The sequence below is a fragment of the Periplaneta americana genome, chromosome 5 (assembly GCF_040183065.1).
Source record: "Periplaneta americana isolate PAMFEO1 chromosome 5, P.americana_PAMFEO1_priV1, whole genome shotgun sequence".
Lineage (NCBI taxonomy): Eukaryota > Metazoa > Arthropoda > Insecta > Blattodea > Blattidae > Periplaneta > Periplaneta americana.
The window spans coordinates 194,615,077-194,632,424 of NC_091121.1; the positions used below are offsets into that span (position 1 = coordinate 194,615,077).

Genomic DNA, 17,348 nt, shown 5'->3' on the forward strand with positions numbered 1-17,348 from the left:
ATTAAGTATCTCTGCGTCAATTCATTTGGAAAGAATGTGTGATAATTTTTGCTCCATAAACAATGTGACATTATTTTAAATTCTTATGTAAAAATTGCATAAAAATTATTTATTTATTAAAAAGAGATTGTAATTATACATGGCATAGAAATTAATGCATAAGGTGCTTAGGAAAATATTTGGGGCTAAGAGGGATGAAGTTACAGGAGAATGGAGAAAGTTACACAACACAGAACTGCACGCATTGTATTCTTCACCTGACATAATTAGGAACATTAAATCCAGACATTTGAGATGGGCAGGACATGTAGCACGTATGGGCGAATCCAGAAATGCATATAGAGTGTTAGTTGGGAGGCCGGAGGGAAAAAGACCTTTTAGGGAGGCCAAGACGTAGATGGGAAGATAATATTAAAATGGATTTGAGGGAGGTGGGATATGATGATAGAGAATGGATTAATCTTGCTCAGGATAGGGACCGATGGCGGGCTTATGTGAGGGTGGCAATGAACCTCTGGGTTCCTTAAAAGCCAGTAAGTAAGTAAGTATAGAAATTAAAGCTTGTAGAGAAATATGTCAGTGTAAATCTTCTTTTCTGAATGAAGGAATGTCAAAGAATGTAATCGTTAATAATTTGACAAATGTTCACTTGAAAAAGTCGTCATTTTAATTTCTGTGTAATGTTACGAAGAGAGGGGTATGCCAGGAATCGAACTCGGATCCACAGGATTATAAGTCTAGTGCTCTAGCCACTAGAATACCGAATGTAATAAATTCAATATAATATATCTAAATTCTACTCACTATTCAGTCAAATGATAATTTATCAGTAACAAAAAATAGTGAGAGACAGAGAACATTTCGGGCTTGGATATTTTAGATGAGCAGACATTCTGAAAGGACTTTTGAGTTGAAACCAAATGCCCAGCTGAACAGTTTTGACAGACCCAAATATCTGCCAACTGTGCTATTTAATGACAGTTCATTTTCACAATAAGTGGGTATTTCATAATAACTAACACTATCGTACAATAATTACTGTACAATTACAATTTTCAGTTGCATTTTTTAGTATACTACATTTTTTTCTGTCTAATTTGGATATATGTAATAAACGTCATTTATAAAGTGAAATAATCTAAATATTATTATTGTGTTGGAGGGTAGCTGTGAATATATTGAATAAGCAGTAGCGGACAGCCGATGAGGGGTGGTCCTCCAGCTTGGGGGTTGGGTGAAGGGCTAACAACCCATCACCGTAAAAAAACAGCTTGTTACGAAACCTAACAATAAGCCTAGGAATGGGACTGATTCTCTGGCACGACCACAGCAAAGTAATAAGGTTATGAGATTTGGTACTTGGAATGTTACAAGTCTATATAGAACAGGAGGGGTAATATTAGTAGCAAAAGAACTAGCTAGATATAGAATAGACTTTGTGGGAGTACAGGAGGTTAGGTTAGATGGGAACGGCATAACACAAATATGAGTAATTGATTAAATGGCGATCTTACTCGTGTTAATTGTGACACAATTAACACGAGTAAGATCGCCATTTAATCAATTATTTTTTTCAAGTGTTAAAAAGTAGTGTTCGAAAGATTCAACATGGGCAAATAGGAGATTATTTGTTGTATTTTGGGGAAGGAAACGATAATCACAAATTAGGAACAGGATTCTTTATTCGTAAAAGAATAAAATCAGCAGTAAAAAAGGTCGAATTTATCAGTGATAGGTTATCGTATTTAGTATTTAAGGGTAGATGGTGCGATATCATAGTTATAAATGCTCATGCCCCTACAGAAGAATGGGGAGGGCATGTAGCACGTATGGGCAAATCCAGAAATGCATATAGTGTGTTAGTTGTGAGGCTGGAGGGAAAAATACCTTTAGGGAGGCCGAGACGTAGATGGGAAGATAATATTAAAATGGATTTGAGGGGGGTGGGATATGATGATAGAGAATGGATTAATCTTGCTTAGGATAGGGACCGATGCCGGGCTTATGTGAGGGCAGCAATGAACCTCCTGGTTCCTTAAAAGCCAGTAAGTAAGTAAGTATTATTATTGTGTTTGAATTTGTGAGAATGTATTTAGAAAAGAGATTATCATTCCAACATATACACGATGATAGTTATTATAGTCTCACCAACATTTTATTGTCATAGAATTAGTTACACTGGTCTAAAAACAGTTGTTTAATTTTAATGGCTACAAAAATCACCATCAATGTTAAATTATGGTTTATTTGATGACGCATCTGCAGAGGTTATATCAGCATCGCTGATGTGCTGGAATTTTGTCCTGCAGGAGTTCTTTTACATGCCAGTAAATCTACTGACATGAGCCTGTCGTATTTAAACACGCTTAAATGCCATCGACCTGGGCCAAGATCAAACCCGCAACCTTGAGCGTAGAATGCCAGCACTATACCAATTACACTACCAAGGCTGACCCATCAATGTTATTTTCTTATTAGTTATTAATATGATGTTATCACTGGTATATAATCTCGAGGTATCATGTAGAACACGTGATCTGAGGCTGTGGTCAGTTGTGAGTTTAAATCCTGTATGGGCTTATTATTTGGTTAGGTTTCTTCTTGAGGATTTCCCCAAATGTAAGGCGAATGTCAGGTAAATTCCACGTCAGATCTTCGAATTCGTCTTGCCAAAATATAATAATAATAACGGAAGTGCACACAATGTGCAGGATAATATATTATTTTAGCTTTCACTGCTGCAGAACTTGGTCAGTGAAACTAATCAGTTTTTACACTCCATCACATGGTATCTTCCACATAGTTCGTCACACAGTAAACACATGCACTCTTCGTTCGGGTCGTGAAAGCTAGTGTTGCGGCATATTTTGAAGTGGAAGCCATGGGTCGCGAATCTGGTCACCAGATGTCTCTGTAGGTAGTTGGCCTGCTTCCAGTCCTCTCTGGCCATGGCGTCCGTGACGTAGAACTCCTCCCATATTTCTGCTTTCTTACGTCGGTGTTCGAGGACAGTGCCCTCGTATGCTGATGTTGATGGCAGTAGGAATTGCAGCCGTAGGTCTTCTAGTAACATAGGTTCTCTGGTTAGCTCATAGACGATTCTGGATGGTGCAAATCTGGACAGGCCGAGTACCCGTTTCAGATCTAGTAACATAGGTTCTCTGGTTAACTCATAGACGATTCTGGATGGTGCAAATCTGGACAGGCCAAGTACCCGTTTCAGATCTAGTAACATAGGTTCTCTGGTTAGCTCATAGACGATTCTGGATGGTGCAAATCTGGACGGTGCAAATCTGGACAGGCCAAGTACCCGTTTCAGATCTAGTAACATAGGTTCTCTGGTTAGCTCATAGACGATTCTGGATGGTGCAAATCTGGACAGGCCAAGTACCCGTTTCAGATCTAGTAACATAGGTTCTCTGGTTAGCTCATAGACGATTCTGGATGGTGCAAATCTGGACGGTGCAAATCTGGACAGGCCAAGTACCCGTTTCAGATCTAGTAACATAGGTTCTCTGGTTAGCTCATAGACGATTCTGGATGGTGCAAATCTGGACAGGCCAAGTACCCTTTTCAGATATGTCGCTTTCACTTTCTCGAGGTCCTTCAGGTTACTTTTAGTGAGGTATTGCCAGACAATTTCGAGGCCATATGTGATGATAGGCACTATTTTAACCATGAAGATTTTCATCGCCTTTTCCAACGAGATCCTGGTTAGGTACTGAATGTCGTTCATGGCGATCATTGCCCCTGCCACTCTGTCTTTGATGTGGGCTGTGTATGTCGATCCATTTTGTTGCAGGGTTATCCCCAGGTATTTAAAAGTCTTTACATTGGTCAGTGGCTCGCCCTCCAGGTATAGCACGTTGCCAAAATATAATCTTGCTATAATCAGTTCCATTGGCACTAGATAAGCACGCATTGAGACATTGTTGTCAAATAACCAATTAAAGATATATTTAATTGTGTAAGTACAGAAATAATACGTATAATTGCAGTGTAGATTAACATATTTAATTAATTCTCAAAGATTATACTGTAGTAGAAGAATGCTGAAGACTGCATGGATTGTAATGTTTGAAAATTAATAACTATTAAATGTTCAGATACTTTTCCTGAAATGTGTGGTCTAAGAGCTGAAGGTTTGTTTGAATCATGAAAGTGTGTTTTCTTTGCATTCTTATTTTTATCAGTACGTAAAACAAAATAACGGACTTTGCTATCACAATAATTATAGAAGTTCATGGAATTCTATGTAATATAGCGAAATATTACAATAACAAAATCGTGAGATTAGTTTAAAAAAGTCTTCATCATAAACAGCAACAATAGCATTCGATGAGACATTATGCCAAGCTCTCTAAAATGTCTAAAATTAGTGTGGAGCTGGGAAAGTTGGACCTTATCTTCAATTCAAAGGCACTTCGAAAAGGGGGTTTTCAACTTCTCTGATTAAGATGGTGCCCTCTTGTATTTGATATGCTTCTGATTTTTGAGTAAGCAAATAAACTATTAATTTTGTATACAGGCGAGATCATGTCCAATGATGGGCTATAATATGTTTACAGAACTTGCATAGCAAGTTTATTAACAAATTCCACTAACACTTATCATTAAAAATATAAAATAATACTATACAATAAAAAACATCAACCCTGCCGAGAAGTGAACTTGCAACTTCTGGCTTTAAAATCAGAAACCTTACCCCTACACTACATCACCTGAAAGCACTTACTGCATTGTAGACAGATCATACTCAAAGAATCAACTGGACAGCATGCCTTCAAATGCAGTGAGTTTACTCGTGTGAACCTGACTTGAAAACTTTACATTTAAACTACCAAGTGTCGGCCCATTCTTTTTGAACCCAATTGTACATATGATTGACATTCCTTCTGAAGAAGAATGTTAGCATTCCAACTGTATGTTAAAATCTAACTTCTTCGATATTTCGATGCTACATCCAAGTTCCATCATCAGTATCATACTGCCCAAGACCTAAAAGTTCATGTGCTTTCTTGGTTGCATTATGCTTATCTAGTCCAATTATGAAAGCCTGAAATCTCATATTGCCCAAGTTTGGGCTAGCTAGGCATATTAGACCAAACAAAATAGGTGGTCTTTCAGATTTTGGGCAATATGACCCTGATGATAGAACCTGTGACCAGATTTCAAATGTTACAAATATTAAGCCTGCATTGTACACCCAGAATTATTCTGAATGCAATCACCATGCAAGACTAAAATCTCATACCAGTACCTTGTTCAAAGTGTCACTTTTTTTTTTTTCTGGATTCATTTCCTATAAATCTATCAAACCTAAGTTACAGACATTCTTACCAAGGCACGAAGTTGTTTTTTGACAAGCAATACATTGAGTTTTTTCTAGTTAGTTTTTTTTTCTTAGTCTGACGCAGATTTTTCTTCTTAATTGTTTGCACTAAGTCAGCAATACAATTCTGCTGACACTGCCAATCTCCATTAGTGACTTGTCTGAACTACATACATTGAGAAAGTTGTATTTACAACCAATACAGCAATACATTTTTTTTTTCGCTGTTATTTATACTCGCTTTAACATCTTTGGTCATATCACGAGTTAATCTGTGGTTGAAATCCGAAGGCTCATGCAATTACTCACACTCAACACATTTCTTAAACGAGGGAAATCGAAGTATTGACCATGAACTGATTTCAATGATGAAAAAACAATTTCAGGGAACTCTTTATCATGATTCGGTTTTATTAATTCAAGAAATTATAACTTCTCTAGGTTCTGAAATCTCATATCAAATTGATTGACAATATTATCCAGAATTTCAAAATATAATTTTTTGAAGTATTTTTCTACGTCTCCTACATTATCCAGCCATGATCGTTTGCTCTGAGGTTCAGTTGTTTGTTCATCAGAAGTTTCGGAAAATATTGCGACTGTATATATATATATATATATATATATATATATATATATATATATATATACTGATTTGTTATGAATATGATTTCGGTGATGAATGAGGCCGATGATTTTCAGGGATGTTGTGGCCCGAATTTCCGGCATTTGCCTTACAGTTGAGGAAAAACCCTGAAAAACCTCAACCAGGAAATTCAACCCAACCAGAAATCGAACCCGGGCCCTCTGCGTAAGAGACCAGCATGCTCACCCCTACACCACAGAGGTGGTCAACAATACATTTTCCTCGAGAAATAAATTCTAAGAGTTGTGTTTATGCTTCGGAAAATATTTCTTTTTATCGAGAAAGGAGCCTGTTTTTCGTCACTTATTTGATAATTTAATACACTATTTCAGTGGTTGTGTAGCCTCTGAAAAAATGATACCAAAACTTGCGTAAACACTATTTATATGACTTCTTTATTAGATACATTTCTACGATGGAAATGCGTTGTTATACTATGTATTCAGGGGCGGATGCAAGGGGGGGGGGGATTAAGGGGATATATCCCCTCCAGAAATTTTGAGAAAAATACGAAACAAGAAACAAAAATAATATCAATTTTAATTCGTGAATGTACATAGGAATTAGAGAGTTTTCCACGTAAATTCTCTTTGCTAAAGTGTTAAATTCCAAGAACTGCAGGAAGACAAACACAGCATTCTTACTTCAAGAGAGAGAGTCATGAAGAGTATTTTAGGCTTTTAATTTTCCTTCTCTTCTTAGACTATTTCATTAGTCAGCTCAAGGACAGGTTTTTAAATCATAAGGGAATCCTAAAGTCCATACAAACTTTTCTGCCTAAAAACATAGTGCGAGCATCAGATGAAGGTTTAGAAACTGCTGTTCAGGCTGTAGTAAATAAGTGACCCAATGATGTTGATGCATCACCAGAGTCTTTCTTCAATGAATTGAACATGTGGAGAAGAAATTTCCTTGATCAGAAAAATCTTCACCTAATACCTACTGACTTCATATCATCTTTGAACAGGTGCAATGAAATTATTTTTCCCTGCACAAACAAGGCGCTGAAACTTTTCTGCACGTCGCCTGTAACTACAGCAACACCAGAACGGTCGTTCTCAACATTGCGGTATTTGAAGACTTACTTGAGGAGCACGATGGGAACAGACAGATTAAATGGACTGCCCTTGATGTATATACATAAAAATGTAGAAGTAAAAGCTCATGAAGTACTGGATGAAATGTCTAAAAAGCCTCGTCGCCTTCTTCTGCAAATGTCATTCTGTCATTGTTTTTGTATTGCGGTCATTGTAAATGTTAAAATTAAAAAATTATGGTTTATTTAACAACGCTCGCAATTGCCGAGGTTATATCAGCGTCGCCGGTGTGCCGGAATTTCTTCCCTCAGGACTTCTTTTACATGCCAGTAAATCAACTGATATGAGGCCGGTCGCATTTTAACACACTTAAATGCCATCGAGCTGGGTTGGGGTAGAACCCGCAACTTCCAGCACAGAAGGCTATACTGACTACGCTACTCAGGCCAACTTGTAAATGTTTGTGACTCGGAAACAAATTGTGAGTATATAAACTTATTTCTCATTACTCCATTTTTACTATCTCCTCAAATACCTCCCCGAAAAAAAAAAAATCCTGCATCCGCCCCTGTATGTATCTATGGTTGAAAATACAATTCAGACAACTCACTAACGGAAATGACAATGCAAAGTGGCAGAAGAATTATGTCGCCAGCTTACTGCAAACAATTACGAAGCAAAACTCACGCATTGTATGTTGCGCCATGCTGAAATGAAACAACTAAACAGGAAAACTGTATGTGCTACAACCTTGTAACTCGGTAAGAATGTCGAAACTTATATTTGACTAGCTCTGTAAAAACAGACACTAGTAAATGATCATCTTGCAGCTTATAGTAGAAGAAATCTGTCCCTTCTTACATTTGTTTTTTTCAATTTACGGACATTAAAAGAACTGTTCAAGATGCTTGTTATAGATTAGATAGGACGATTTATTACATTCTTTGAATTCAGATACATGTGTCCAAGGATTATTGAATATAGAACAAGCATGAATAACAAAAATAAAACTTACACCTAGGTATGTGCTAATGCAGTTATAGATTGAAAAGCATTTGAACATATACTTTTTGAGAACAGATTTAAATTGATAATCCATTTTGAATCTTGTGTGCACTACTTTTAACACTTGAATATAAGTAATTGATTAACTAGTGCAACTTACTCGTGTTAATTATATAAGTCTGTGCGGCTTACAGCTGTTTCGGTGTATCATCACACCATCTTCAGAGCCTACTAGATCTCGGCGTCATCTCGAACTTCTCTGCCTGTTATGTGGGTGCGTTTGATTGTTGAAAGGTGTTGAATAGTGGAGTCAAATAGTGTGTGTGTACTGAAATTGATCTGTGTGTTGAGAATTTGATCGGGGTATGTTTTAGTTTGTTTGTATATTTCGTATTGTTCTAATGTGTTGAGTTTTTTGTTCTTGGGTTGTATGTATAGGATTTCCATGTCCGCATTTATGTTATTGTATGTATGGTTGGCATTAGTTATGTGATCGGCGTATGTAGATGTATTGTGTCATCTGCGTCCAAACACGCTACAAAGAACACATTAAAGCAATAACCAGGGACACAATACATCTACATACGCCGATCACATAACCAATGCTAACCATATATACAATAACATAAATACGGACATGGAAATCCTACACATACAACCCAAGAACCAAAAACTCAACACATTAGAACAATACGAAATATACAAACACACTAAAACACACCCCGATCAAATTCTCAACACGCAGATCAATTTTAGTACACACACACTATTTGACTCCACTATTCAACACCTTTCAACAATCAAATGCACCCACACAACAGGCAGAGAAGTTCGAGATGACGCCGAGATCTAGTAGGCTCTGAAGATGGTGTGATGATAACACCAAAACAGCTGTAAGCCGCACAGACTTACATAATTAACACGAGTAAGTTGCACTAGTTAATCAATTACTTAGATTTAAATTGAATAATTTCAAGGAAAAATTGTTCTGGGGCTGGGTATCGATCCCGGGACCCTTCGCTTAGTGCACGAATGCTCTCCCAACCGAGCTAACCCACACAGTCACAATTTTTCCCTTTTATCCACACAACTCAAATGGGCTGACAAGACGCCAGAATCCAACTTTGAGTGGACACAAATACTGTGTGATTTAAATTGTGGCTTTCTGTTAACATACCTCCAGTAACGAATATGTTAAACTCCAAAGTGTCGCATCAGAATATAAGCATGTATTTTAAATCAATTCATTCACCAAGTGTTTCGAGTGGTGCAGAACCAGTTCCATCAGGAACATTATCATAATTGTCTGGTATGTACTTTATTATATTTTTTGGCTGTCCGGATTAATAGTGTATCACGCAGGAGTTACGGGTTCAAATCCCATTGAATTGAAATGGAATTTGACAGTATCCAGAGTAGGTTTCTGTAGGTTACTTCCGTTTCCCCTGCTATTACTTCACTATTTCTCCATTTATCATTGTCGTCGTCATAATCATCATCATCATCGTTCATGGTGCAAAGAATATTCATTCTCATGTAGCATTTATCATGGAGTTCATTCCTGTGTTTCAAATAGAGTGGAAAGCTTGGGTCAGTGATGGTAATATAGAAGACTACAGTTTGTCACGAAATCGAAATAAAAACAACTGTGGTATCTTTCGAAATCAGGATTTATGTAAACAAAGAACAAATGGACATGATAAGATTTCGTATTTATAAATCTATATTAGTATTGCTGCTTGTTGCATATGGCAAGCTTTGCTCAGTGATTAAACTGCATTTTTTTTTTGTTCTTGATGAATACTGAATCTTACCATTTCAATGAGCTATTCAGTGATGTCGGTTGTGCTTGAATATTATTTTGTGATAATTATTTAGAATAAGCCTGGTAGGTACTAAGTTTATTGAACATTAAAAGGTCAAGGTAGGAAATGTAGTTGTTGTTATAGCTACGATTTTAGCTGTAAATATAAATAGATATAATGACTAGATTTAAACATGTGATCAGAAACTAATTAGAAAAAAAAAAGTGAAGGTGGTTTATAGCTTAGGCGAAAGTTTAGATCTGACTTTTTCCTTTGCTGTGATATAACAGAAAACGCGACATTGCCGAAGTAAATCCAACCTTCGAAATTGTCTTCTGATTCTTATCAGCAATAATAAAAAGAAATCCCATCTAAACCATTTTATTACTACGCATTTTACCGACATGCCTAAAGAATGTGATAAAGGTGATCTCAGTTCCAATGGACAAACTCTTCAAATTCAGTATATGTTTTGAAAGTAAAATAGACTTAGCCTGTTTAAAATTTGATAAGTATAGGTCAAATCTGGAACATTGTTAATACAATAATTGGTTTCGGTTTTTCATATCATAGTTGGAATGAATTTTGATGACCAAGTGAAGTTTGTGATGGCAATCTAATTCTTTGACTTATTTCAGTGCATTAATATCGATGTTATCTTACTTGTACACTATAGACACTGATTTGACTTCGTGGAGCATATTCTATAATACTAAATAATTACATTATTTTAAACTATTATCATCTTCATTTACGGATTAGGTTATTAGATCTTTTTCTTTAGATATCACTCCGTAGGCCTGCCTACTTCTCACCATCCTTTTGGTTTGTATTACATTATTTGCTTAGTACCGGTATATCTTTCTTCATTCATTCTGTCTATGTGATCTTTGCAATTTTGTCTGTGTGTTTCTGTTTTGTCTGTTATTGCAAATATTTCAAGGTCTTGTCTAATTTCAATTTTGTCTTCCCTTGTACAGTCTTTAATAGAATGTGTGTAAAAATGTTGTTGTTGTTTTCTAATGCCAGGCGTTTGAAAATAAAGTCATTTGACCTCTTGCATTCCAATAATTTTCGAAGATATTGTCATGGTCAGCCACTGAAGCATAGATCTTGAGGTGTTCCGAATTCATTTCTTGGTTTGAGTTGCACAATGGGCAGTTAGGGGACTGATATATTCCAATTCTATGCAGGTGTTTGGCCAAACATTTATGGCCTGTTGCCAATCTAAATGCAGCTACAGACGATTTTCGTGGTAAATCGGGAATTAACTGTGGATTATGATGCAGAGAGTTCGATTTTTTCCCTTGAAATTGTGTTATCAAATTTTGTTTGTTGAAATCTAAGTAAGTTATGTAGATGTAATAAATCTTTTCACGAAGTAATACATAGATTTAATAACAGGTCTGTAAGTAGCAGTGCTGCCCTTCTATGTAAAAATATAAAACATTTAATTTGAAACATTTTGACATATTAGTACTAAGACAGTGATGTGCGGTGCAATTTTATGTTAGGGAAGCAATAATACAAATTTTCATATGTATAATATAAAACTGATAGCAGCCAACACATCTAAATATATTTGAAGACCAAAGCAATTCTTCTCTTTTTAAGAGCAAAATCATTGGTGACCTGTGCATAAAAGTCCTCATTAGTGTGAATGGTTTCCAGTAATTTATTCTCTGTAGAGAATAATGATAATCTGGATAGTCTATCTTTTGCTTGAGAATTTCTGATGTAGATTTTTATTCTTTTTAGTGCAGAAAAAGAATGTTCAACTGAAGCACTACATGCAGGAATTATACCGATCAGTTCACATAATTTTAAGTTGAAATATCCCACTGTCAATCTTCATTGCTTTTAAGTACCTAACACAAAAAGTTCACTCGCATTTTTATTCTTCAAGTCTAATGCAATTACTCACTCAACTCATTTCTTAAACGAGAAAAATCGAAGTGTTGACATAAACTGATTTCAATAATGAAAAAGCAATTTCAGGGAACTCTTTGATGTTATGATTCGGTTTTATTAATTCAAGAACTTTTAACTTCTCTAGGTTCTGAAATGTCGTATCAAATTGATTGATAATATTATCCAGAATTTCAAAATATAATTTTTTGAAGTATTTTTCTACGTCTTCTACATTATCCAACCTTGATCCTTTGCTCTGTGGTTCAGTTTGTTCATCAGAAAAAGTTTCGGAAAATATTTTCTCGAATTTCCCTCTTCTGCTGGTTATATTATCTTTAGTTTCGGTCACTTTATGGATACAAAACGAGATGTCGTTTGATTTTGTTTGTAAAATTTCAAAAAAGGAGAGTAATTACTGAAAACAGATTTTTAAATACAGTAAGCAGAAGGTTAAAATCTTTTAAAACAGAAAGAAACCCTTGAGCAGCAATGTAGGTTTCATTATTCCAACCATCTAGATTTTCAATTGGACGGTGATTAGCAATAGTGATCCAAGCGCCAAAAACCTGTTTCAAGGTATTGGCTATTGAAATAAATGTTTTTTTTTTTTTAATAAAAACATTTTATTATCATCAATAGCTATCAGGGTTTAGGCCATTTGGCCTGTTCTGTCTCAGGTGAAAAGCTGGTCTCTCCATCGCTTCTTCAGGCGTCCACAATCTCGGTATTCAAGAGGTCTGTAATTTAATAATCTACTGGTAGTCTATCATTTGGCATCCGTAGAACATGCTCATGCCAGTTGCTCCGATACTTGTGGATTGTCTCTGTAATGGCTGCGATATTTAGTTCTTGTCGGATGTCTTCATTATATTTATGGTCATAGAGAGTGTAGCCTGCTAGCGGTCTTAGTAATCTCATCTCAGCTGCTTCTATTCTTTTCAGTTGACTAGTTGTTAGAGTCCAAGTTTCTGATCCATATAGCAAAGTTGGAATGGCCATTGTTTTGTAGAATTTCAAAATTGTGTCTTGCCGCACCTTCTTAAACAGTTTATTTCTAATTGTTCTTAGCAGCTGTTGAAATTTGGCTAATTTATTATCTATATCTCGAGAATGAATATAGGAGAGATTACAGCCAAGGTAAGTAAAAGCATTTACTTGCTCTATTCCAGAAAAAAAAAAAAACGTTTTATGCAAGAAATATTATAACATTCATACTATTACAAAAAAATAGCACAAATAATACCAAAAAAGGCTAACAGATTTTTAATAAGAGACCAGCAGTTGAATTAATATTTCAAAGCAGAATAAATAAATGATCCATGTTGAATCTTTCGTACACTTGAATATAAATAACTGATTAAATGGCGATCTTACTCGTGTTAATTGTGTAAGTATGTGCGGCTTACAGCTGTTTCGGTGCTTCTTCACACCATCCTCAGAGCCTACTAGATCTCGGCGTCATCTCGAACTTCGCTGCCTGTTGTGTGGGTGCGTTCGATTGTTGAAAAGTGTTGAAATGTGGTGTCAAATAGTGTGTGTGTTCTGAAATACATCTACATATGCCGAACACATAACTAATGCTAACCACACATACAATAACATAAATACAGACAAACCAAAAACTCAACACACTAGAACAATATGAAATATACAGACACACTAAAACACACCCTGATCAAATTCTCAACACACAGATCAATTTCAGAACACACACACTATTTGACACCACATTTCAACACTTTTCGCATTCTTGATTTTTTTCCGGTTAAATTAGCCTGCCATCAACAGATTTGTGCAAATATCTCTTTTTTTTTTTCTTTCGGTTGGTCTATTATTGCGTATCGGTAACTCCGTCCAATTATATTTTCAGACATTGTGATTAATTCAGATTTATAGTCATACACAGTTTCTACAAGACGACTGTTTTAGTTCCATCGTGTTAGTGTGACTTTCAGAATCCTCTTTTTCACTGCTTGGTCTAAATAATGAGCCTGCTTTAATGATTTTGAGAAAAAAGAAGAGAAACAATTATAAGTTTTGAAAAATACATTACACTCTTTAATGCATGACACGGACTGTGTAAGCACAAGGTTAAGCTTATGAGCCATACAATGAACGAGTATGGCATTCGGAAGCTTGTCTGTGACTTTAGCTTGTAGCCCATTAATTTTACTCGACATGGCTGCCACACTGTCATATGTTTAAGCCATTATTTTACTACCAAAGTCATACTGAACTATACAGTCAATAACCCAAACTATATCTTTCGACAAGAAATATTTTCTACTTTCTGTATGTCACTTGTAATGAGAGGGATTCTATAATCAGTAGATATGGTGCATAAAATACCTATATGTTAATGCTTGCACAAAAGAAAATAGATGCCTTCATTTGTAGAAGAAAAAATGAATATTAATTTTTCAAATGAATACAAAAGCTAAGATTGAACAATAAATGTTTGTTAAGTAAAGAATAAAACGGCATGTACACAGTCAAATTTAAATCATATTTAAACCCCAAATAACTTTTTTTCGTTTGAATCTAAAAATACTTTTCACTGATCACTTAAATACAACTGCTGGTATTTCCATATTCGTATAAGTAGTGCATTCTCTTCATATCCAAGAAATCATTACTGAGTCTTCATTTTTAGATTTTATAATAATTTTTCAGCTTACACATTATTCCAGTGAGTTCATTACTCACTCATCATAATATGTGGAATGAGGTCATGTTGTGATGCTTTTATCCACTTATTCAACTCTTATTATAATGCGTACTTACATTTTGCTTCTGAATGACCTAATTTATTGATATCTTAAAAAAAAAAAATCTGCAGTTAACTCTGGAGACCACCAGAAAGATCAACTGTGAGAGCCTTCAATTCTTATATTTCCAGTATAACAGATTTATTTATGTGTGTTAAAATTGATTTATAACTAGACTCGAAGAATTCATCAGATTATTCTGGTCCTTGCCTAGCCATTATCCTTTATTTTGTTTTTATGAATTTTTATACGTGTGATAATTATTAAGCAGAATCTTGAATGTTAGGTTTTTATTCTAAAATACTTATGAAATTCTATTTTTAATGATTTAAAATTGGAGTGGTTAAAATTAAAATTAATTGAAATTAATTAAATCTGTGCTTCAGTGGCTGATCATGACAATATCTTTGAAAAATATTGGAATGCAAGAGGTCAAATGACTTTATTGTCAAACGCCTGGCATTAGAAAACAACAACAACATGATTTAAAATTTTGTTGGTCCTGCAAATAAAATAAAAACGCAAACTTAAGGCGCGAAAACCAGGACCACCCAGTTCTGAAGAACAGGCTGAAACTAGTCAACAAGGTACCTTACCTAGTATTTAACACGAGAAAGCAATAAACTACATATTCCGAAAACATTATTGGCATGGAAATGGAAGACTTTCATGATAGGATTCGTAAAGGATACACCTCGAACTGGCAGATTGTTATTTTTGGGAACATGCTGCTGTTAAAGAATCAATAAGGCAAGCTCTAGTGAAGTCTACTTGTAAGCATGCTGCCGAATTGAATTTTTTATTTACTTGGTTATTTAACGACGCTGTATCAACTACGAGGTTATTAGCGTCAGTGGGATTGGTGATGGCGAGATGAGGCCGAGGATTCGTCGTAGATTACCTGACATTTGCCTTAAGGTTGGGGAAAACCTCGGAAAAAACCCAAACCAGGTAATCAGCCCAAGCTGGAATCGTACCTGCACAAAATCTAGAGCATATTTACTTTTTTTTTCTCAGAATAAGGAGTCACGTGTTTCTAGTTGCACAATGAAATGAGAGTTATATCATCACCATCATGTCGTCAAGTGTTAGTCCTATTAAGACTTGTTATGGACTCTACATTACAGAATCCTTTTAAATGAAATCTACATTGAGTATTAATTTTGTGTTTTGAGTAGGTAGTTTAAAATTCAGTATCGAGGATCCCACTGGGTTAGACGAATACATTCTGTGCATGTAAATGAATCTCTAAAACTGGTTTCTCTGTGTGGGTTTCCAGACAAACAATCTTATTGTATTCACAAGTGGGAAAGAGACGATCTAAATATTCTTTGAAGATAATCTTTCGTATGTCGATGATTTTTGTTCTTGGTGTGTATGACATAGAAAGTACTCTGGCATTGTGATCTATTACATAATTTGTGATAAATAAAAATATGTGCATGGAAGTAGGCGTGGATGCTTAAAGATTTAACTTTGACCATTCTCTTTCGCAACATCCTGTTGTTTAGATCATCAACATGGCTAGTGGGCCTTATTTGCATTCGGTATAAATAAAATTATATGCACCAAACAGTAAACTTGTAATTTTAAGAAGTGATCTTCATGTTGTTGAGAAATACGGATTAAAATTAGAAATGGCTGACCACAGATAATATAATTGTGTAGCAATAGTCTACTGATTTCGTAATGTAGTAAGAATAATAGGGAAAACACGGGAATTTTACTTGAAGCAAGTAAAGAGATAGGTTTGGAAGTAAGTCCCGAAAAGACAAAGTACCGGTATATAATTATGTCTCGTGACGAGAATATTGTACAAAATGGAAATATACAAATTGGAAATTTATCCTTTGAAGAGGTGGAAAAATTCAAATACCTGGTAGCAACAGTAACAAATATAAATGATACTCGGGAGGAAATTAAACACAGAATAAATATGCGAAATGCCTGTTATTATTCGGTTGAGAAGCTTTTATCATCCAGTCTGCTGTCAAAAAATCTGAAAGTTAGAATTTATAAAAGAGTTATATTACCGTTTGTTCTGTATGGCTGTGAAACTTGGACTCTCACTTTGAGAGAGGAACATAGGTTAAGAGTGTTTGAGAATAAGGTGCTTAGGAAAATATTTGGGGCTAAGAGGGATGAAGTTACAGGAGAATGGAGAAAGTTACACAACACAGAACTGCACACATTGTATTCTTCACCTGACATAATTAGGAACATTAAATCCAGACGTTTGAGATGGGCAGGGCATGTATCACGTATGGGTGAATCCAGAAATGCATATGGAGTGTTAGTTGGGAGGCCGGAGGGAAAAAGACCATTGGGGAGGCCGAGACGTAGATGGGAAGATAATATTAAAATGGATTTGAGGGAGGTGGGATATGATGATAGAGAGTGGATTAATCTTGCTCAGGACAGGGACCGATGGCGGGCTTATGTGAGGGCGGCAATGAACCTCCGGGTTCCTTAAAAGCCAGTAAGTAAGTAAGAATAAGAATATTTAGCTAGCATTGAAATTATCATCACAGAAGACGATCATAATTAAATTTTTTTTATGATAATATTATGCTTGTGGAATTCTTGAAACAGGTCACCTCGCTCAGTTATCTGATCGATTTTCACAAAAGGAACCACTCTCTCACTCTTCCTCTCCCTCTCTCTCTTTTTTTTTTTACTTTCGATGATTCTCGTGAGATTTAAGGTTTACAAAGAGATTGATTTCTTGATAATATAATATAATATTTGTTTTATTCAGTCATGACTTTTTTTAACTAATATTCTTCGATTAAGTTCTAGGAATATAGATACTGTATATAAATACATATTTACATCAAGTTTAGG

General features: G+C 35.4%; 1 protein-coding gene across 1 annotated transcript in view; it reads left to right on the forward strand.

Moving 5' to 3' along the window:
* shot (dystonin-like protein short stop) overlaps positions 1 to 17,348 on the forward strand; it is a gene marked incomplete at its 5' end in the record, with an annotated part of 408,663 nt that overhangs the window by 197,647 nt on the left and 193,668 nt on the right.